The 20,955-nt window shown below is 45.9% G+C and overlaps 1 protein-coding gene across 2 annotated transcripts in view; it reads right to left on the reverse strand.

Annotated features, from left to right (window-relative positions):
• Positions 1–20,955, reverse strand: part of mwh (multiple wing hairs) — a 254,309-nt gene that overhangs the window by 199,216 nt on the left and 34,138 nt on the right. The window contains exon 1 of one of the 2 annotated variants that reach the window (XM_050176525.3): positions 4,265–5,121. The exons of the other annotated variant lie outside the window; for it this stretch is intronic. The gene's annotated coding sequence lies outside the window, so the exon portion shown is untranslated. Of the gene's footprint in view, positions 1–4,264; positions 5,122–20,955 lie in introns of those variants that run through there. 2 annotated transcript variants of the gene reach the window in all.

The raw sequence follows: 20,955 nt of genomic DNA on the forward strand, positions 1-20,955 counted from the left end.
AGAAATGTTTGTCGTAGCCACAGAAACTTCTGTAATGAAACTTTATGGGGAACATCACGGCGTCGCCGACGGCGACGACAGAAACGCGCCTGGAGTGCCCATATGATATCGCAATAAAGGAATAAGGAAAACTGAGGGAATCGACTTTCAGTAGCAACCACATTTTTACCCGTTTTTAAATAGCAGTTATAAACTTTTCGTTAGGGCTAAATCTACGATAAGCCTGATGTTCTTAATAAAGGAATATAAAAAATAAAAGCGGCCGAGAAGACAACTTACATTTTCTTTTCGCTTATTAAGAATATGAAGCTTAACTAAATATAGCCCTAATTCGTAATTCTAAATTAAATTGAGAAAACACTTTATTTGTCTTATGTTTTCGCTGGCTTCGTGGTGTTTTGGCTAACTAATACTGCAGGTATTTCTGCAGTGCGATTCGCTATCATGTCGACGTTACGCCTACCGAAAAATCTCCAGCGCCCAATAACTGGACATGAAAAGTAACAGGTAACAGCGCTGATCCCGTTCATGGAACAATAAGACATTGCGGACAAATATTACGCTTTTATATGATTTGTTCGTGCAGTAGTATTCAGTAGTATTAGTCCGCATTCGTATAATTATAAATTTAAATTGCCCGCATTCGGGTTATCCAGCATCTCGATCCATGCAGGTTTGATGCTCGATAAAAAATGGAAACAAGAGACCACGGTTTGTTACGATGCGGGCACTGTCGAGATTTCTTACGTCTTACCGTTTATAATATTTTATTTAAAGATCGTCGTCTGTTGAGCTTTCGTGTATTTATTGTCGTATTCTGCCCTTCTGCGTTGAAATGGGCACTCTGTTTAAACGGCAATCACTCGGTCGATAAAAGCTATTTGAGCTGCCAATTCAGGTGTTGTAACTCGTTCGTGAAAAGGCAATGACTCGGTCAACGAAACCGATCCGAGCAGTCGATGTTATCTGCGTCGCGGCTTTCCGCATTCCCGATTTTACTCGTCGCAAATGCAAATGAGCCTACCGATTACGCTACGAAAACGGAGGAGAAAGAAAGAGAGGTTTCCGAGCGCCTTACGAACACCGATCACTGGACCTTGAATTCAAAGTCCGGATAAGGTTTTGCTCGAGCTGTGCGAATCGGCGACAAGGGTTAATGGCACGGAAAAAGAAACCGTGTCCCACTTTCACACTAACCTTCCCCTTTCGACCGCTTAATCTCCTGCACGAGCCTTGCGCATTAATTTGTTTTTTGACCGATGCCTTTGTCAACTGCGTACGTTCGATTGTCGCCGAGCGCTATACCTCGATCGAAATCTCGATCACTCTGACAAAACTCGCAGCTGTTTGCACAGCGTTCGATTATTAATATTATCGAGTAGCTAACATCGCGAACAGAGCATGCCGATCGGTACTGTTGTGTGCATATACTTTTTTTTCTTTCCTTGGAGCGAAGGCCGAAGAGACCTTGGTAAGATCAATGACCGCGGAATCTATATACATGCCAACTTTGTCGGTACGCGGGACAAAATGGGGCTATCGTAAAAGGCAAAACCGAGGAACCTCCCCACCCACTTCTCTGCCACTCCCGACATTCGACAAGATGCGCATCGCGAAGTCGGGAACATGGCTACGGCGGTGCTACCGTCTTATTCCGTGCGGATATAGAAAAAAAAATTGATCAACCATGCGTAATGATCTTTCTTTACAGATTTCAATAATATTCAGAGCGTTCTGAAGCAGTAATGGCGGTAAAGGAAGGCAAAAGGAAAAAGGAAGATATATATGTATATATACGAACTCACGAGGTCATTCGAAGCCTGAAGGGTGTGAGTTTTGGCGAATCAGAGCAATATACGATTCCCACGCTGTATGAAATGTCATATATATGGCGGCGGTAAGGCAGACACCACATAGCGCCAGAATTTCCTCTGATATTCTCAGCAGGAAACTCTTAGACGCGTGTGTATACCTTGCTGTGGGAAGTTCGCTTCAGGCTATGCCATGAACACCATTAATACGCTGGATGAACAGCCATACTTCGGGCGACGCAACGAAGATGCCAGCGCCACATTTGCCTCTGGTGTCCTTTGCGCGAACTTCTTAGCCTCATATATGCCTATAGTTTTTTTTTTATTTCGTTTAAATGAAGTTTTGTACCTAAGCGTTGTGTATGTACTGATATATGTTTGAATGTGTAGGGCATTGCCAAATTTCCACGCACTCTAACGAGATTAGCACATTTGCTAATAAATACATAAATAAATATGCCCTGCTGTGGGACATAGCTTCAGGACAGGTTGCGCACATCATTCATCATTCCCCAACGCTGGACAAACAGCTACACTTCTGAAGGCGCCGACGCAGAAGCGTTGGCGCCTGAATTCCCTCTAGCGTTCCTCCACGGCCCGAAGTCCCCACTGTCACACTTTGCTCGAGGATACGCTTGTTGTACCCCAGCCTTGAGGACTGCGCGCAGCTTTACGTTGTGCACCTTAGCCTAGAGCAGATGGGACTCCTATTTTCAGAGACGCGTGGTGAGCCTTCGAAGAACACCTGCCGAAGAGGAAAGGGAAAGTCAGGGGAAGGGGGAGGTTGTTAAGAAGACTATGTATCTAAGTGGACAAGCTGTCGATGCGTCGCGATAGAAGAAGAAAAAAAATTAACCATCTGTCTTCGTGCCGGGATTTGCCCGGTTAATCGTTCGCGGAGACAGAAACGTCGTGGTTGTCGCCATACTCGAATAGGGTCATCGCATGGTAGCGGGTGAGAAAACGTTTCACATCGTGGAACACGTTGTCCGTTCTAGCTCCGCGAGTCGTTGGCCAAGAGGGGGGAAAGAAAATGACAGTCTATCGGAGGAAAAGAGAAAGTGACCAGTAAGGAAAAAAAAGCCATAGGACGGCATTGATTTCAAAGCCAAAGCAGGTGACCTCAGGAGCTGCCGCACCTGATAGCATATTTCCGCAGAACATTCTGGGCGTAATTTTAGTGTGCGTCTTCGAATCTTATCTGAAGTTTCATTTGTCGTCTGTTAAGATGTGTTGCGCGAAAGGTAATTAGGAACAGGAACAAATGGATAGAAAACGGGGTTCTTTCAATTCAGTCGCTCTTCCTTTTACTTACGTTTCGCGCTACACGCATTGGTACAAACTAGCCCAACATCGCACTCTGCTAAACACACACAATCGTTATTTTTATTATTTCAAGGCCACGCGCCTTTTGCTATCTGCAGAAAGCCTGCAGACGTTTGGCTACGACGTCTAGAGAATGTCTATCAACGACAGCTCGAGGACGTACGCCATAACACTTTTTGTCGGCTATGATGATCGTAGGTTTTTTTTTTTTTTCTCAACACAGTGCATACAAGTGTGCAGACCAAAGCTATACCAAAGTAAGTGTACCTTTTAACAACCATCTCCTACACGGAGGCCGTAGACTTTGTAAAGCTAAAAGGACGAGCCTGTGATAAGCAGCCTAGTGAAAGCCAAGACTATCTGTGGACTTTCTTAACTTACTATTATTAGTGGTAAAGTTAGCTTGCCCGAGAACTGCACTTGGTAACGTGCGCTCTATTAAACAAACTGAAGAATGTGCCGGCTGCCTATCCTTGCTTCTTTCTTTTAGCAGAACAAGCCCCCAATTTTAGGTTACCTTGTATGGAAGTGTGACGTTGGCCACGAGGAAGTGCTGGCCAGCGGAAGTGACCCTACGTGAAGGTTGGATTTATCCAGAAACACATGGAAAAATTATAATTCTGGTATTGTTGAGCTTCTTGTACGAGTCATCAGTAGTGTAGCGTGTAACCACTATGCAAATCAACTGCTTCCTGCCAACGTAACGAAACGTGTCGTCGCTGCTCCAATAAATTAATTACATTAGGCAGTCAACTGCCAAAAAATCTTTATGTAACTACCTTATTGATGTGACGCCTTCAATATTATTGATGGCATGATCATACCTCATACCTTCGGAGTACAATATTGAGTTCTTTATTTGACGCTTTTTTTTACCATTAAAATAGATTGGAGTAGTGAGTATAGAATGTCTGTAGAACGTCTCCGACACCCTACGAAGTCCTCCTTTAGCATATATGCGATATGTATATTTATGAACAAGTACTTGAGTTGCGTTAGCAACCATTTAACGGTTTGGTACAGGTAAGTAGCAATATTTTGTAATTAAAATCCCGTTAAGGATTAATAGTCGAAACCGAAAGTTGAAACCAAACCAAACAGAAAATAAAATAAAACAGTTGATTTACCTTTGCAGGGCCAAGATGACTACTTGCAGGTTTCTTATAGATACACTCCGCCGTAGCTGGTGACAACAGTGATTGTTGGGAAGGAGGTTAACACCGGTCACTTTCACTTCAGTGCACCGATAAAAAGAAGCGTTACACTTTTTCGTGATAACACTGCGTCGTCTTCGCACTGTATCCCTGGACAACAGACAAAATCCAGCCGTAGTCACTCGCTGACTCCGAGCAGAGAAATCCCGGAGCTCGGACGTTCTACGGACGACCCGCCTAAAGTGACCACTCCAGTGTCCGCTGTACGATTCATTTCACCATTAGCAGCACCACAAAATAAAAGAACAAAAGCCAAAGAAATGTTGATGTGGGAGAATAGACGCGCGTCAAAACACGCCCCTAGCAGTCGGAAACGTTCAATCGATGCAATGGAGCAGCCGACATAGAGCAGCGGAACCGCTGCAGCAGACGACGATGCCGACACACCTCTCTGTCCGCAGTTCTTATGGAAATTCAACAGTTGAAAAAAAAAGCACCATCAAGCTTCAAGGGGTCTTCAGAAGACGCATGCTTCTTTACACGCAGCCGGTTTGTCAACGGATGCGCGATGTAGCTGATGACACAAAACGGCCAATCCGCCGCAGCAGCAGACGACGTCGGCGGACGGACGCCACCACGCTCCTCGCTCCAGCAGTTCCACGCGCGACCACGCCGAGCGGTCGACTGACGTGCTGCTCAGTATTTTTTCTTCAACTCCTCTCTTGGGAGGCACAGAAAGAAAACGCCTCGTTTTGGCTCCCTCGCCCCGTTCCGTAGATCGGCGGCGGCCTCCGTACCACCGAAGACGAGAGAATAAAAGATGGCGAGGAGGGCAGCAGTGACGGGAGCCCCCAGCGGAAAGGAGAGAAGGCTTCCACGGGCAAGCAAGTGAGAAGAAGCGCGTCCACCATCAACCTGCCTCTCCTCGCAAGGCGCTATTGGGATCCACGTGACCTCGAGAAGAATCTTTCTCTCCCTCAATCACTCTCTCCCCTCTCTTTCTCCTCCGCTACGCGGCAGCACACGACAAGCCGATCGCCGGTCGACTCGAACTTTCGACCAAGCATGCGGGTAGCAACGTCGTCGTGTTGTCTTCTTGCATGGATGACCGCCTTGGTCGCCCCGTGACCACTGACGTGCTCTTCGAAAGACGTGTGTGTTTGTCGAGCTCACCGTCTCGCTTGAACGGCGGTGGCCGTGTCCTGGAAGAAGCGACCCACGGACGACTACGACGACAAAGTGGCGCAGTCGACAGGATGCAGGTTGACGTTGACGGCCTGTCGTTATGCCAGGAAAACAATACGCAGCCGAATAAGACATGCTTGCATAATGGAGGAAAACTCGCTCGGCCGGGTTTTAATCCATGCCGTTCGTTGCAAATGTTACGCTGTGTCCTCAAAGCCTCCCCGATCGCTGGGAATAATGCTACTGTATATGTACGGGTTTTCCTTTATGCCGTATTCACTCGTTTAAATAGAGACATTCGGTGATGGTAAGGAGTTATTTGCAGCAAGTACTATAAATGCTATATGACAACGACGCGGTTACGGTAGAGAACTGGAAGGAAAATTTTGTGAATAAGAAACTGCGTTTTTCGAATGCTAATACTTCCGTGTCATGAACTGGGCTCAATTTTTAACAGGATAATGGCAACTCTTCTAAACGCTGGCAGATTATTTGAACAGTGTAGCACAATACGCGACACTTATAGTGCTGGTGAAATGGCTCTCGGAAAAAGGTATTCAGCAGCAGTGCAGTAGACGACAACGATCAGTTTATCGTCGAATGATGGGGACCAAAGATTGTCAATGCAGGCTAATGGTTGCTTTTGTTTTTTTGTTCCAACCTAACACGCCTTGAGGCTCGATTCCAAACGTGACGTCATCTTGGAACGCAGCTAACTACAAGGCAGCTGCGACAGTTTCTTCAACACTGATTAAAACAATCACATTTGCTTAAGACAACAGAGGTCTTCGAATGTTCTTGAACGCAAGGCGCGTCCGACATTTCATTGCTCAACGATGTGGTTCAGTCAGCGCCTGTCTTTATCTGTTTTTAGCAGATGTCTATAGAAAAGACTCTCTTCACTAGGACGGCAAAAATGTACATCAGCCGGCGCTAGTTTTCTATGATTAAGTTGGATACTTATATACGACTTCTCACAGGTGCCGCTGAAGGGAACGTTAACCACCTCGAACGTTTGTATCTTGGTTTGAAGACGAGCGCACTAAAAAGTAACAAGGAACAAGGTCCTCCTCGTCAACCGTTAAAAAGGACCGCTATGTATGATTGTACAGTATGATGTTCTAAGGAATATGCTATCTTAAGTGTCGTGTCTTGGAGGTCCATAAGCGCCTGTGAAAGGCCGATAGCTGTTTGCCTACATCCAAATTCACAACACTCACGAAAGGACCGGCCCCACAAGATGTCACCGTCGATGGTATACGGCGGCGCCTCGTTGAATTCGATATCACTGCCAACGTCATACCTGCCAGCGCAACCTGTTATACCGTTAAAGAGTGAGGAGCGAGGCACGACTGTGTCGTCTGCTGACAAGTGAACGCAGATGACACATTGCCCTTGCTTCTGCGCCTGCCACGGCGTTGAGCCACTGCAAACATCTATGAAGGAAACGTTTCTCCAACGGCGTCGGGGATACGTACGTCGGTTCGAGCTTGTTCTCCAGTGAGCGCTTATTTGCATTTTCTCGAACCGTTCTGTAGTAATGAAGTCTGGAATAAGTATGTGGTCAGCAGGACGACCTCTAGCGGGAATGGCAATAGACGTCGTCTGTTTCGTGAGTCACGGCACGCGGGCAAGCCGTCTGCTTAAGATGGTCCAGACGACGCCATTGATAGATTACGACGCCTTTGCTTGTTCGCTTTTTTCCCTACGCGGGTTCTTCCAGAAAAGCTGGCTATTCAAAAGACGACGAGCCGAGAAGAGAAAGCCCGTACCTTATCTACATAATCCGCAGCCGGGAAGTGCGTAACGTCTGCTTGTGGCTAAGCAGACGATGGAAAAACGATGTCTCGCGTTCTACAATTACAGCGGTTGAGTCACCGATTATACGTAGTTGCGCCAAGGCGCTCTTTCTGTCGCATAGGTTTCAAATATGACGATGACATTCTAAATATAGTATGGCAGGAAGGACTTGCCTTAAAAGAACTATTACAGTTCTTTCCCCTGATTGCTACTTCAATGCTTCGCCATCTTTGCATATTTACCCAAAGCTATGTTCGACGCTTCTGAAAGCACAGTGCGCCTCAAAGTATATAACGCGGCGAAGGCATCTGCAGCTTCGCAATATTTATACCATACGTTGCGTCTAATTGAATATAGCAAGAACACCGCTTTAGTTGTGCAGGTGCAGTCGGCTTCACCCAAAACGTAAGCCGCTTCCGGGAAGCCACACTTCAGGCTATTTTGTCACAAATGTTTTGTTGGGGGGGCAGCACTATAAAGGCTTAACCGGGTTAGATTAGATTAGGTTAGGTTAGGCTTACCCGAGCAGAATCAATCGTCTATTGGCGCAGCTTATCTTCGAAAAGAAAGCGCTACAACTACAGTTATTCCGTTGTTCCGTCGAGCGTTGGCGGTTTCGTGCGAAACCAAATAGGTACATGCCATGAGATGATTCGAAGTACTAGTTAGTTAGCTAGCTAATCCTGTAACACTTAATTTTATACCGGCAGATTGATACCCAGTTGCTTTCGCCGAATCCATCTTCAACCACTCTGTCGTCGATTTTACTCGCCGTGGTTCCTTACTGGCTTTGGCGCTGTGCTGATAAGCACGAGGTTGCGGGTTCAAATCCCTGAGGCAGCGGCGGCCGCATTTTGATGGGGGCGAATTGGGAAAACGCTCGTGTACCGTGCATTGGGTGCACGTGATAGAAAACCCCAGATGGTCCAAATTAATCCGGAGTCCCCCACTAAGGCTTGCCTCATAGTCATATCACGGCTTTGGCACGTAATACCCCTGAACATTGTCTTTGTGTGTGCGTGTGGGGGGGGGGTCGAATCTGGTACCCGTTTGGAGTGACAACCACTATAAATGTTTACGAGGCCTTTTAGCGTGTGATTTCCAGTTGTGGGTGGTTTGCAAATTTTATAATTGTCGTAAACAACACTAAACATGCGTCAAGACAAGTGCGAGACGTCCTTCGACCGTGCTGGCGTGATGACTCTGCTTCGCCCGCTACAAAGGAGCTTCTAGTATTCCTGCGGAATGCAGTGCTTGATAAGACTCTGTAGGTGGTCCTGCAGTAATTGTGTCAGTTTGTGTTTTATTTTCGCACAAACCCATATAGCTATCTTTCCCACCTATTATTACATATTACATATGGAGTGGATTTCATAGCCTGTAGCTACGCTATCCACTCCAGATAACTTGTGACTTCTCGTTCTCTCTGTCCGCGCGCGCTTCAACTTCTTAGATCGGTACGCCTGGACATCGAGCAAGGATATAATGCATCTAATCAAGTGATTGATTGATTGATTGATTGATTGATTGATTGATTGATTGATTGATTGATTGATTGATTGATTGATTGATTGATTGATTGATTGATTGATTGATTGATTGATTGATTGATTGTAATACCAATAAACTAGGCTTCCGTTCCAAGGGAAGCTGTAGTGGTGGGCTCCAATTGGTTTCCGACCCCCTTGAATAGTTTCTCAATTTCGAAACTTCACTGCCGCGAATAACATGTTGCGCCCATCGCCTACCGCCCTTTCAAAGGAAATATTAAGCTAAAAGTAATCCCTATGTCTATATTGTATTCTCTCTCCTGAATTACTTGCAGTGAGGCACCGAGCACGTGTGAAGATATGGTTGCCGGAACTCAATGTAATCCCTTAAGCTAACAGTAGTGACAGGTGCTGGTAACGCGGTTCAGATTATCCATCGCATCGTATTAGCAGTTTTGGAGCTTAGAGGTGAAATAGAGAAGTACTAACGAGGAGAGTTCAGTTAGAGACGTGCGGTCACCATTGAAAAAAACATTCATGGCCTACAGACGTATAAAGTAAAATAGCAAGGCGATGTATCCACAGCACGCTCCATGCTATTGAAATCAAGGGGAAAGACATCAAAGGCGTGTGATAACAGCCCAAAACACCGAATGGTAGAAGGGGTGCCTTAAGGCGCACAAAGACTGCGAAAGTTCGGGTATCTCGTGTCAATTCAATCGCATGTAGCATGCATGCTACGCAGGGGCCACACATTCTTTTTCTTTTTTTTCCACTGTGAACTGGAAATCACTACTATTTCGCACATTTCAATATAAGAAAATGTACGGTTAGGGCTAACAGTTCGAGACTTTCCGTTTCTGAGCGCCGTCTGCACGCGGAGTCATACGAAAAGAAAAACAGACAAAGAAAAGTCGTCTGCGAACGCCCATGGACTCCTGACATCTCAAGGCCACCTGCAGAGGTAACGCCGGTATTGGGAAGACAGACAAGTGCTCGCCCTTTGAAGCTGCGCAACACGCTTAAAAGGAAGAACAGAACAATCTCAGCGCCTCGCTCTCTCTCATAGTGCATAAGGCAAGACAAAAATAAATAAAGAGAGAGAGAGAGAGAGAGCAAGAAAGGAACGAGCGGGCAAATGAGCTTGTCTTCTGTCTTCTGCAACTTTTTTTTCGACTGCTACCTCTACTACATGACAGACGGCGCGGAGGCTGAGAAGGAGACCTTTCAAGGAGCAGACGGGGCAGAAAACGTGGGTGAAAGCGTTTCTGCGCGGGAAAAGCACGAACGGCACACCCCGTGCCCGCCACCGCATTTCTTCGGGGCTACCAGACTTCAAGCCCGCTCGTCTCTTATGCAAAAAAGGTCGAATAGGTGTGGTACGGTGGCGGTCGTCGGTGACCCGAGCTATCCGTCGGGCCCTGCCACGAATGTAGTACATAGCGGAGCCGCGACTATACTGCAGACGACAGACAGACAGACAGACGGGCACGTTCGGTAACGGAAAGCGAAAACCTCCTCGATCTTCTCCCGTGAAGAGTCGAGGCTGCGAAAAACCCATCGCTTACAAGACGCGTTCAGCCCGTTAAAACTGGTCGAGTAGAACAAGCAATCAAGCAATGTACACACCGTGCTGTACAGTGCATGCCGACAAATAACGCGAAACTCGCCGAAGGCCGCTAGAGGGCAGCGTGAGCGTTGTCTGTGCGCGCGTGCGTCAGTGAGTGTCTGTCCGTGTGTGCTCGCGTGCGTGGACAGCCGAACAGGTGGCCTTTCAATCAAGGGACTCCTTCGCGCCGATGTGGGTTACGTACGGGGTCAAGTACGAAACGGCGCGCAGGCCTCGTCTGCCAGGAAGGTACGCGGGAAGTACTTTTTTTGTTTTAGTCCGGTGGTCGGTCGCAGCATACTGACGCCTTTCGAGGCAGTGTGCACATCGTGGCGGCCGATTGGATACGCTTTTGCGGTTACCGTCGAGTGCGCTCCGAAGTATTCGCTTTCGTTTAGTTATTTATTTGCTGCATAACGTTGCGCATTCGTCGGTGAACGCAGTCACCGATCCGCCAGAGGTCCCATGCGCAGTAATTACCGGGCGTTGCATAATTGCCCAAAATCAGAGAATATATTCTTTTTCTTTCGTTTTTTTTCCCCTGGATCCCGTTTGTTTCAACCTTTCAGACGCTACGTACACAGTCGCGCACATTCGAACTCGCACCTCTCCTTCAGAGTGTGTTGCGAATCCTGCCCTTTCCACGGTTCCAACCAAATTCTGCGCTCCTCGTGTCCCTCGACTGCGTGGTTTACTGCGTCATATAGCGAAAGCGGATGAAACCAGCGCGCAAAATATGCGGCGTTGCGTCACGTGGTTTGGCGTCGCCAGATAAACTGTCTTTCTCGTTTCTTTCGGCATTTCCATCATTGTCCGCGGTTCTCAAGAAAAAAAAAAGAACATTAACCGCCGATATAACGGTTATTAGAGCGCCTGAACACGCACAAAAAAAATTACAACACACGCACACACCGCGTTTCCTCACAGTGTCCTAGTTTGTACGATGGTATGGTTACAAACGTATACAATGCGTCCCGGTGGATGGTGCCTTCGGAACGATCTAAGCAAACCGGCAAGCAGCGCAGAGGAGGGCTTCACCGAGGGCTCCACACGGCTAGCTAATGAACTTGTATATATTGTTCTTGTGTCCAAACAGTGGCTCCTACCCACATACGGGCAATTGGCCAAGAGGCAGATGGTTTCCCATGCGTTTGATTATTTCATTTCGTTTTCATTTCATTTATTTACTCTAAGGGCCCAGAATCGGGCATTACATTAGGGGGAAATAACGACAACAAGAAACTCCAAAGGGGGGTTATAAGCATGAAGATCAAAACACAAAATAAAGAACAGAACTGTTTTTAGCATTAAGGAGATACAGTGCATTTAGTAGTAGCACGACGTAATGATTATATAATGCAGTAACACAAGAGATTATGATTGTAAATTAAATAAAATTTTGCATAGGAGAGCATGCATCAAAGAAATGCAAATTAAGAAATTTGAAAAGGAAGGTTGTAAAGAATTGTGAGATCAAATAATTTAACACCAAGAAATAAAATAACCGAAATGATTGAAAACTTTGGGAATTCAGCAAGGTAATCTTCTCGTGGCCCTAATATAATTTTTAATTGCGAAAAAAAAAAAAAGCATACGTGCGGCTGAGTTCCACCGAACACGCGCCAACAGAGAGAAGAAAGGTTGGTGAGGTTAGTGATAGCCTGAGTTGTTGAAATGACACTTGTGTTTTCTTGGCCTTAAAAATCGGCAGCCCTGGAGGAAAAAAAAGAGTCAATGTATATATTTCTGCAACGTTCGTTGTGCTGCCTTCTTCCTCGTTTTGAGAGAAGAATGTCGACGATGGGCACGAGCATTGTTTGGACAACCTCGTGGAGAAAAACGGATCGAGAAAAGGTCTCGGACGTCGACCTAAATAGACGACGAGGAGGACGACGTTATATTGTTTTCGTTTTGTTTCCAAGCGCCGGTGCATGCACACACTACGGGGGGCCCAAGGACCAGGTGGCTGCAAGTATGTTTAGAACTAAAACAAAACTAAATTTGAATAACAGAGCCGGGCTTTAAAAAATTTTGATTTGGAAATTAGAAAGATATTCTTAAGAATTTTGAGATAATATAGTTTACCATAAGGAAGGAAAATAATAGAAAAAAATTGATAATTTTTAGGAATTCAGCAAGCTACTCTTTTTGTCTCTCTAATGAAATTGTAAACTGCGAGAAAGGCATCCCCGCGGTTGGATCCAAGGGAAGTCGCCCCAAGATGAAGAGTGGTTGGCGAGGCTATAGCGATAGACCAAGTTGTCAAAATGAAATTTCTGAGTTTTCTTTGTCTTAAAGGTCGGCGGCACGAGAGAAAGAAATGCTAAATAGACTCAGGTAAGCTGAATAAAGAACATAGAGGTGACACAGCGAGTCCAGACCTGTGCAAGTAGAAAATTTAGAGGCGGTATACGACTTCTAAATTTTGTAAAGGAAACTTCAAATTGCCTTGAAGCGCACCAATTACTATTCCACGGGAAACAAAGCTGGTGGAATACAGAAGGCGGTGTTAGAATCGATTTTGCGGAATTCGGCGATACAGAGAAATTTCTGTACCTAGTGGCGGTGACATAAGCTGATGTCGGCAAAACAGATACGACATGGCCGTTGAGGGGTGCTCGAGCCAGCGAATCAGCCATTTCATTCAAGTGCAATTCACCATGTCCCGGTACTTAAAGCAAGTATACTTGCCGAAAGTACGGAGGTATCATCGAACAAAATCTTCGCAGAATGATTGAATTTGAAGATGCAGTAAGTGCTGTGCATACAGATAGCGAGGCGGTCACGATAACAGCTATATAATGGGTCATTTTGGGGAAGCTATCGTAATGCTAATACATTCGCTAATAATTCTGCTTAAACTATGTGAGTGAAGCTAGCAATGCGAAAAGAGTAAGACCATTGAAGAGATTCAGAGAACATCCCTTCAATGTTGCCGGAGGTGATTTCTACGTCTACATCTTCGTCAATACCGCTTGCATTGAAGACTGATTGAGAGAATGTGCAAGATGTAATATTTGCGGGTATCTTTAGTACTGTGGGGAAAAAAGAAAGTGAAAGAAGTTTTGCCGCTACATCCGAGGCAACATAAGAATAAAAAGTCATACGTGCGCTGTCCAATGCAATGAGAATTGGCATGGATGCGCCAGCCGATTAGGCTCGCTTATTGTCACGATGTCAAGAGATATTCCGTTTCACAGCGAAGCTATTAGCGTCTAATTGGTCGACGTTTTTTCGTTGCGTGCTCACCCAAAAAACCAACGGCAGCTGAAGGGCTTTCTGTTCGAGTTCCCGCGTAAAAGAATTATGTTTTCTCGTATATTAGAATTACAATCCGATGCTACCATGTCTTGCAAGCTGAGTGCAAGTCGTACGGTACTAATTTTCTGATGCATTATACTACGAGAAATCCAATTACTTCTGTAACGCACATGCGCTAGATGGGAGGCCTACAAGAAAGAGGATGCATGCTGGACTACGCTACCGCTGCGTAGCGGCCGAGGCCATTCAGGCAGACCTCAAACGGCAGATGGGAAAGGGGCTTCGTCTTTCACCTTCCGCGTAACAGATTTGTTTTCCTCGTATATGCAAAATAACAGTCCGAAGCTAAGACGTCTGCACCTTGTGTGTAAGTCGTACTTTACGGATTTTTCTCACTCAATTTACTTTTAAACGTTCATTTAGTTCACTAACGCGCTTGCGCTTGGTGGAGGGCCTTGAAGAATGAGGATATACACCGCACTTCCGCACACGTGCGTACGCACGTGACGTACGTCGCTTGTGTAACGTTGTGTGTACATGAACTTTCACAGGGTGGAATGGAGGTGCATTTCTTTTTTTTTCTTCATACAGGAGCGCGATCGGAGATCCTTGTTCGAAAAGTGCATTCAGTTTCGCCTCACGCGATTGGCCAAGTCCGCGCCAACGTCATCAGCCGCCGGGCGCGGCCACGTTCCTGGTGACATCAAAATGACGACACGATCCTGTCAATCACGTTGAAAGCGTCGTCTGCTGGGAGCATAACGCGACGCGAAGAGTTCCGCTGGAGCGCTCATGCGCTCGCTACGAGACCGGCTTCGCACGGCACGTCGTCTGGTGGATTGGATTGAGTCCAAACGGCGGCTCCGGCTACGAAATGGCACGTTCGGATCCAATCCATGGATCCATTCAAGAGAAATGGCGCGTACAGTGGGAGCTTCGGTTGTTGCGTTGGCGTTGCCCGAGGAGGAAGCAGAGCGGTTGTAGGTGCGAAATGCATTTGAAGAGATGTCAGAAAGCGAATTCCGGATTCCCTTTTGTTTCTCGAAACGAACGGTGCGTTGAACAGCTCCCGCTGACGCGCCAAGACCCGTCAGACACTGAGATGTGCAATGTTTTTGTTGGAGAGAGTAAACTTTTATTTTCGAATCAACAAGATTTGAGTCCGGCGTCTTTTTATTGGGTCTGGGCACCCGCCGCGGACGCGTTTCCGAGACCTTGTCTCGAAGCGGCTTCCTCGGCTCGCTGGAAGGCCCAGAGTTGTGCTGTCAGGTTCGAAGCGCGCCACTGTTCCCGTCGATTTTCTTTTTCGCTGTGCACAACGCCACCTAGCGACCATGCAGATAAACTAATAGTAATAAATCGCAGTAGTCATACGTAGTAGTGTTTCAGAACGTGTTTAAGCTAGAGAGAGAGAGAGTAAACTTTAATGAACACCAGCAGTTCTGTCGGCTGGGCCTAGGCCTCCCACGATGGGACGTCGAGGTCTTGCCTCTTCGCCGCTTCGTAGGCCTGCTGGGTCGCCCAGAGTTGGTCGTCGAGATGGGAGCTGCGCAGGGCGGCGTGCCATCTCGACGAGAGGGTCACGGGATTAAGGTCTGTGTATTGACGTTTGCACTCCCATAGCATGTGGGGGAGTGTTGCCGATTCAGTTTTACAGACCTTGCACGTCTGGCTCGGGTAGATGTCGGGGTATATAGTGTGATAGCGTGTGAGGGAGGGGTATGTATTCGTCTGTAGCAGGCGAAGGGTGGTTGCCTGTGCCCTGTTTAACTTGCGGTGAGGGGTGGGAAAAAATACATTTTTTTCATATTAAAAATTTTTTTCATTAGAGGGCGAGAAACATTTCGTGTTTTTTAGTACATTGTCCCCAAGGAAGACGACAAACCAGGCACGTAAGCTTCCTGGGAGTTAAGTCAGGTGTAGGAATATTTTCCCCGATTCTCGAATGGACATTTTCTCTTCGGCTGCCAGATTTCATACCAATCTTTTTAGCCGAATTCATGGCCTTGGTGCTGGCATTACGCAAATTAGGACTATCAATTACGTCAGCCGTGATAGTCACTGATTCGTTATCATTGTGCTCATCCCTTACTGCTTCTAGTGATTCTCGCGTGATGAGGACATTTCATACATTGGTACCTGGTTACTTGAGAAGCGTGCATTTGATTTGGGCGCCTGGCCATAAAGGACTAATGATAAATGAAATTGCAGACTCTCTAGCCAAGGCATGGATAAGTGGCCCGATTCTCCCTTGCTGCCCTTTGACTGCTTATGTTACTGCTGCTAGATTTCGCAGGAGTGTCATTATTCAGACAGTATCAGGCTCCGCAATTAATAACTCTGTGGATTACGGACATCTCCTACACCCTTGGAACAGAGATTTTCGCCGAACACGGAAAATTGAAGTGTCCATCACAAGGCTGCGCTGCCGTATACCTGCACTGAACTTCTACCTCCACAGGTCTGGTCTGGTCCCCTCCCCATTATGCTCATTCTGTGGCGAAGCGGAGACAATAGACCATTTCTTGTTGTCTTGCAGACGTTTTTCTATTATAAGAAAACGACTACTCGAAATCCCGCTTCACTCTATTGGTCTAACTTTGTCAGTGCCTGTGATCTTATCTTTTGGAGCCTCCATTATTGGGTTCAGCCACAGAAATGTTTGCTTGGCAATCCAAAATTACCTCATTGAAACCAATCGATTTCCATGTTAGAGTGATCGTTCTCCCTCCCAACCATAGCTTTCTTTTATTTCTTAGCTATTATTAATTATTATTATTATTATTATTATTATTATTATTATTATTATTATTATTATTATTATTATTATTATTATTATTTTATACCCAGTTTTCATCTGATTATTTCCTTTTTTCTCCAAACACAAAACGTTTACTTTTAAACTCCAACGCTCAAATTGTTAACTCCCTTGTTATTATTATTTTTATGCACCTAATTGAACCACCCGATTCTTGGCCAATCCCCCTCTGTGGGTATGTGCCACGGCCACTTAGGACAACAACAACAATAACCGCTTGCCGATTGGCTGTTGTCTCCCTCCAGTTCTCGGAAATTTTGAGGACCGGCCACTCTGTATAGGTTATTTCAACAAAAGACGATACGAACACTGACCCCGTGTTCATCAATGCATCTTTACTTGAAGCTCACGCTTGATTTTATTTAAATGACGCCTGTCGTGATCGCTCCAAAGGAAACGCAATGAGCATCTCGGGTGCATTCACATCAGGCGTCATTTATATCAAGTCAAGCATGGGCTCCAAGATGCATATCTGAATACGAGGGCGAGTCACAATGACGGCACAATTCCACCAGGACGACAACACCTACAAAGTATGAAGAATCGGCACGCTTAACGAGTGAATGCTTTCCGTTGCGAAAGGAAGGCGAAAGATCGCAGATCACATCACAGATATGTCCTTGTGTCTCTGGCTTTAGGGTGAAAGCCGAACGACTTGTCAAACTTCGTGGATGATGCTGGACATCAGTTCTCAGCCAAATGCAACATTTTAACTCGAAACAACGAGCTTTTATATTCCAATTAGCATGTCGTTTCTATTAGTGGAGCAAAGTCATTTATCTGTTGGTTTACTCCAGCTGGCTCGGCTGTCATTCAGAGGTGAAGCGCAGGTGTGCTGCGACCTTGCCGGTGGAGCTTTATCGGATTCATAGGTTGTCACCGACTTAGGTACTGTGAAATTCCGCCATACCGTCGAATTCGCCGCGTTGTTGTCATCGCCGGTTGGCTCGAAGGGCGGCACCGCCTTCTCTGATTGGCTAAAAGAGGCCGCCATCATGTTGGGTCTCCACAACCTGGTCGAATATGACAACGTGCACGAGAGCACCGCAGTCGCCCTTGATAATTTAGCTTCCCTCTAGGTAACGGCAGGCGTATAAACGATACCTGCTTCGAGACGGCAAAAGTTACTCGGTGTTATGTGAGTATACACAAGGTAGAGAGTAGATCGTTGTCAGTGAATGTAAACACTGCTGTGCGCAGAAAAAATTTGTTGCAGAAGCTATGGTCAATGACTATCTATGAGAATGGTGATATGGTACATTTGGTGCAATTGTATACAAGACCCGCCGTGGTTGCTCGGTGGCTATGGTGTTGGGCTGCTGAGCACGAGGTCGCGGGATCGAATCTCGGCCACGGCGGCCGCATTTCGATGTGGGCGATATGCGAAAACACCCGTATACTTAGATTAAGTGCACGTTAAAGAACCCCAGCTGGTCGAAATTTTCGGAGCCCTCCACTACGGCGTGCCTCATAATCAGAAAGTGCTTTTGGCACGTAAAACCCCATAATTTTTTATGGTATACAAGTACGACACAGCTCGTAAGATTGTATTACATTTATTGCGACTATATACACGACAGTTAAGGTGAGTCTGGCCAGGCTGGTTAGGGTGAGTTAGGTGAGTCCTATATATGGATGATTAAAAAAATTAAATTATGGGGTTTAACGTGCCAAAACCACTGTCTGATTATGAGGCACGCCGTAGTGGAGGACTTCAGAAATTTCGACCTCCTGGGGTTCTTTACCGCGCACCTAAATCTAAGTACACGGGTGTTTTCGCATTTCGCCCCCATCGAAATGCGGCCGCCTTGGCCGGGATTCGATCCCGCGACATCGTGCTCAGCATATGGATGATTCACTTCCTATGACCCCCAATAAGAGACAATATGCGCTAAAGTATGGCACACGTGTCTTCCCGTTTTTAAATTTCGTATACCTTTTCAAAAATATGAAAATGACTGTTGAAATGTTGTTGACGAATTGTTGACTCAATAGCCTTTTAACAATACCTCAATAATTATTGAAACCACCGAGCAATAATTCAACAATAAAGTTGTTCGGTAGTTCACGACAAAAAAAGTCGTTGACTAAATTCTGTTGGTATCCTGTTGAATAGTATTGAGTATTATTGAGCCATTGTTGAGTAGTTTCCAACAATAAAGTCCTTGACTAAATTTTGTTGATATATCGTTGAATAGTACTGAGTACTACAGAGCCATTGTTGAGTAGTTTCCAAAATAAAGTCGTTGACTAAATTCTGTTGATATATTGTTGAATCATATTGGGTATTATTGAGCTATTGTTGAGTGTTCACAAGATTAAAGTTGACTAATTGCTGTTGACTTATTGGTGAATAACACACTGAGTCTTCTTGAGCAATATTGAGTTTCGAAGTATATGTGAAAAACACACGCGCATGTGTATGTGTGCGTCTTTTGCACATATATATTGTTTTACTGATCACTTGATCACCATTGCATATATATAGGGTGTTCTTTCACGTTACTTGAACCGTAAACGTATCTACCGAGTTGACATGCGTGTTGAAATAAACATCCGGTATTAGCGGTGGGTGTTAAGTGCGATTTGCATCGCGATAGATGTTTCATCCGTTAAAACCATTTTGGGATATAGAAAAGTGAGGTTACAACGCTAATCATCATAATCTTCTGCTTCATGCTTTTTTATTGCGAAGCATTATACGCACGAAGCTCTCAGGAAGGTCACACAAGGTCATTTTCAATTTTTCGGTTCACCTTAAAAAATAAGTTTTCTACTTAGAAATTCGGCCAAATAATGTGACGCACTTAAACTAGATCAAATAATGTCTACATTGCCAAAAAAAGACAGCAATACATTTGTACTAGTTACTTAATCAAACTTAAAATAAATTCAGATTCTTCGTTTTGTGAAGAGTAGGAAGTGATAACCTAATTTAGGAGTTTGAACATAACCAATCTGTATTACTTTAGTAGTAAGTGTTTACTTAACGCGAGTCTTGTGACCATGCGACAGTTCTGGAGTGCTGGGTTCTCTGGGCATGAATTAAGGCCACACCATCCGCGACCAAGTCCGAAGCCCCGCCCACCTGTCGCGTACGAGGTCGCGCTCATTGGTGCAATGATTGGACGCCGGACGCCACTCTCCACGGCTACTCCTGCGCTCGAGGACCGCGAACATCCTCGCCCAATGAAGTTGAGCGTCGTTTCTACGTCATGCGGCCAGAAGAGCCAGCGATAGGCTGTTCTGGCGCGTGACGTGACGCATGACGTAGCGCGCACGTTTCCTTCCTCCGTTCCTAATCTAACAGAGGAAGAAAAGCAAGAACGTTTAGCAGGCAAACGTGCAAATAAGGAGCCACTATATAATGATTCCCACCACGTTAGCCAGCCAGACGCATTTCTTGTTAACATCCCTGCCTTCTCTCTTTATTCCCTGCTCCTTCTACTCCTCTTCCTGCTCCTCCTCCTTCTCCATAACTCCCCTTAAGGAAGTTTAGGTCACATTTTTTTTTTCTAGATGGCTTCTCGTTTTCTCTTTCTTCTTTTTTTCTTTTTGCAGTCAATGCGATACGGTTGTGGAGCAGCGTTGCAGTGTGCCTTATCGCAGCCGTAGCGTTTCTTTAGGTGGGCAAACAAAAAATGTTATAACATTCAATATCGCATACAAAATATCTACCCGTGCAAATGAATTTACTGGCTTGAATCGCTTTCACGAAGGACCTACCACGTAGGCAAACCATTTACAGCTTCAAAGGCCAGATTTAGGAAAGTGACTGGAGACGTGCGCAAATGAGTATACTGTTGCATTTAAAGGAGGTGATGGAGGGAGATGCACACCAGCTCCCCAGCAGCCTGTTCTTTTTTTTTTTCTTTTTTTGATGTTTCAACCGCAAGGGGTGTTGCCCGCCGTCTGAGACCTGAAACAGCCCGATGGAACACGGCGTGCTAAGAGCGTACACCTACTTACAAGGCTGTCTTAAACCAAAAAAAAAAGGCCTATAGAATCCTATAGAATACAGCACTCCAACAACGTATACCTATTTAAGACTCTCAGAGCAAGACGAAACAACAAGATACACGCTCTCGGTTCTTGTATTACTTTGAACACGCACCGACTTCGCAACTTTCGAAAAAGAAGAGAAGATAGAAAAGACGGGAAAAAACCGAGCAAGCCCTTTTACGCGAGCTTTCGCGGTTTTTAATTACGGCCCTCTCGAAGAAAGGGCGTTCCCTCTTAACGACTCCCGGGGGCGACGACGAGTCAACGGCTTCCGTCATCCGTACACCCCCGGTGAGCGGTCTCCTTTTAGGGTTAAAGCCCGACAGCCTTTCGGCACTGCGCACGCGCAGAGCGATCGCTCGCCCGCCCGCCCGGCCAGCAACCAACCTATACCTGCATGCCTCTTCACTAGCGAGGCTGCGGCAAGGTAAAAGCAGGCGCGCCAGTCTTTCTTTTTTTTTTTTTTTTAATGACCAGACATAACTTCTTCCAACGGCCA

The sequence above is a fragment of the Dermacentor andersoni genome, chromosome 8 (genome assembly GCF_023375885.2).
Source record: "Dermacentor andersoni chromosome 8, qqDerAnde1_hic_scaffold, whole genome shotgun sequence".
NCBI classification, from domain to species: Eukaryota; Metazoa; Arthropoda; class Arachnida; order Ixodida; family Ixodidae; genus Dermacentor; species Dermacentor andersoni.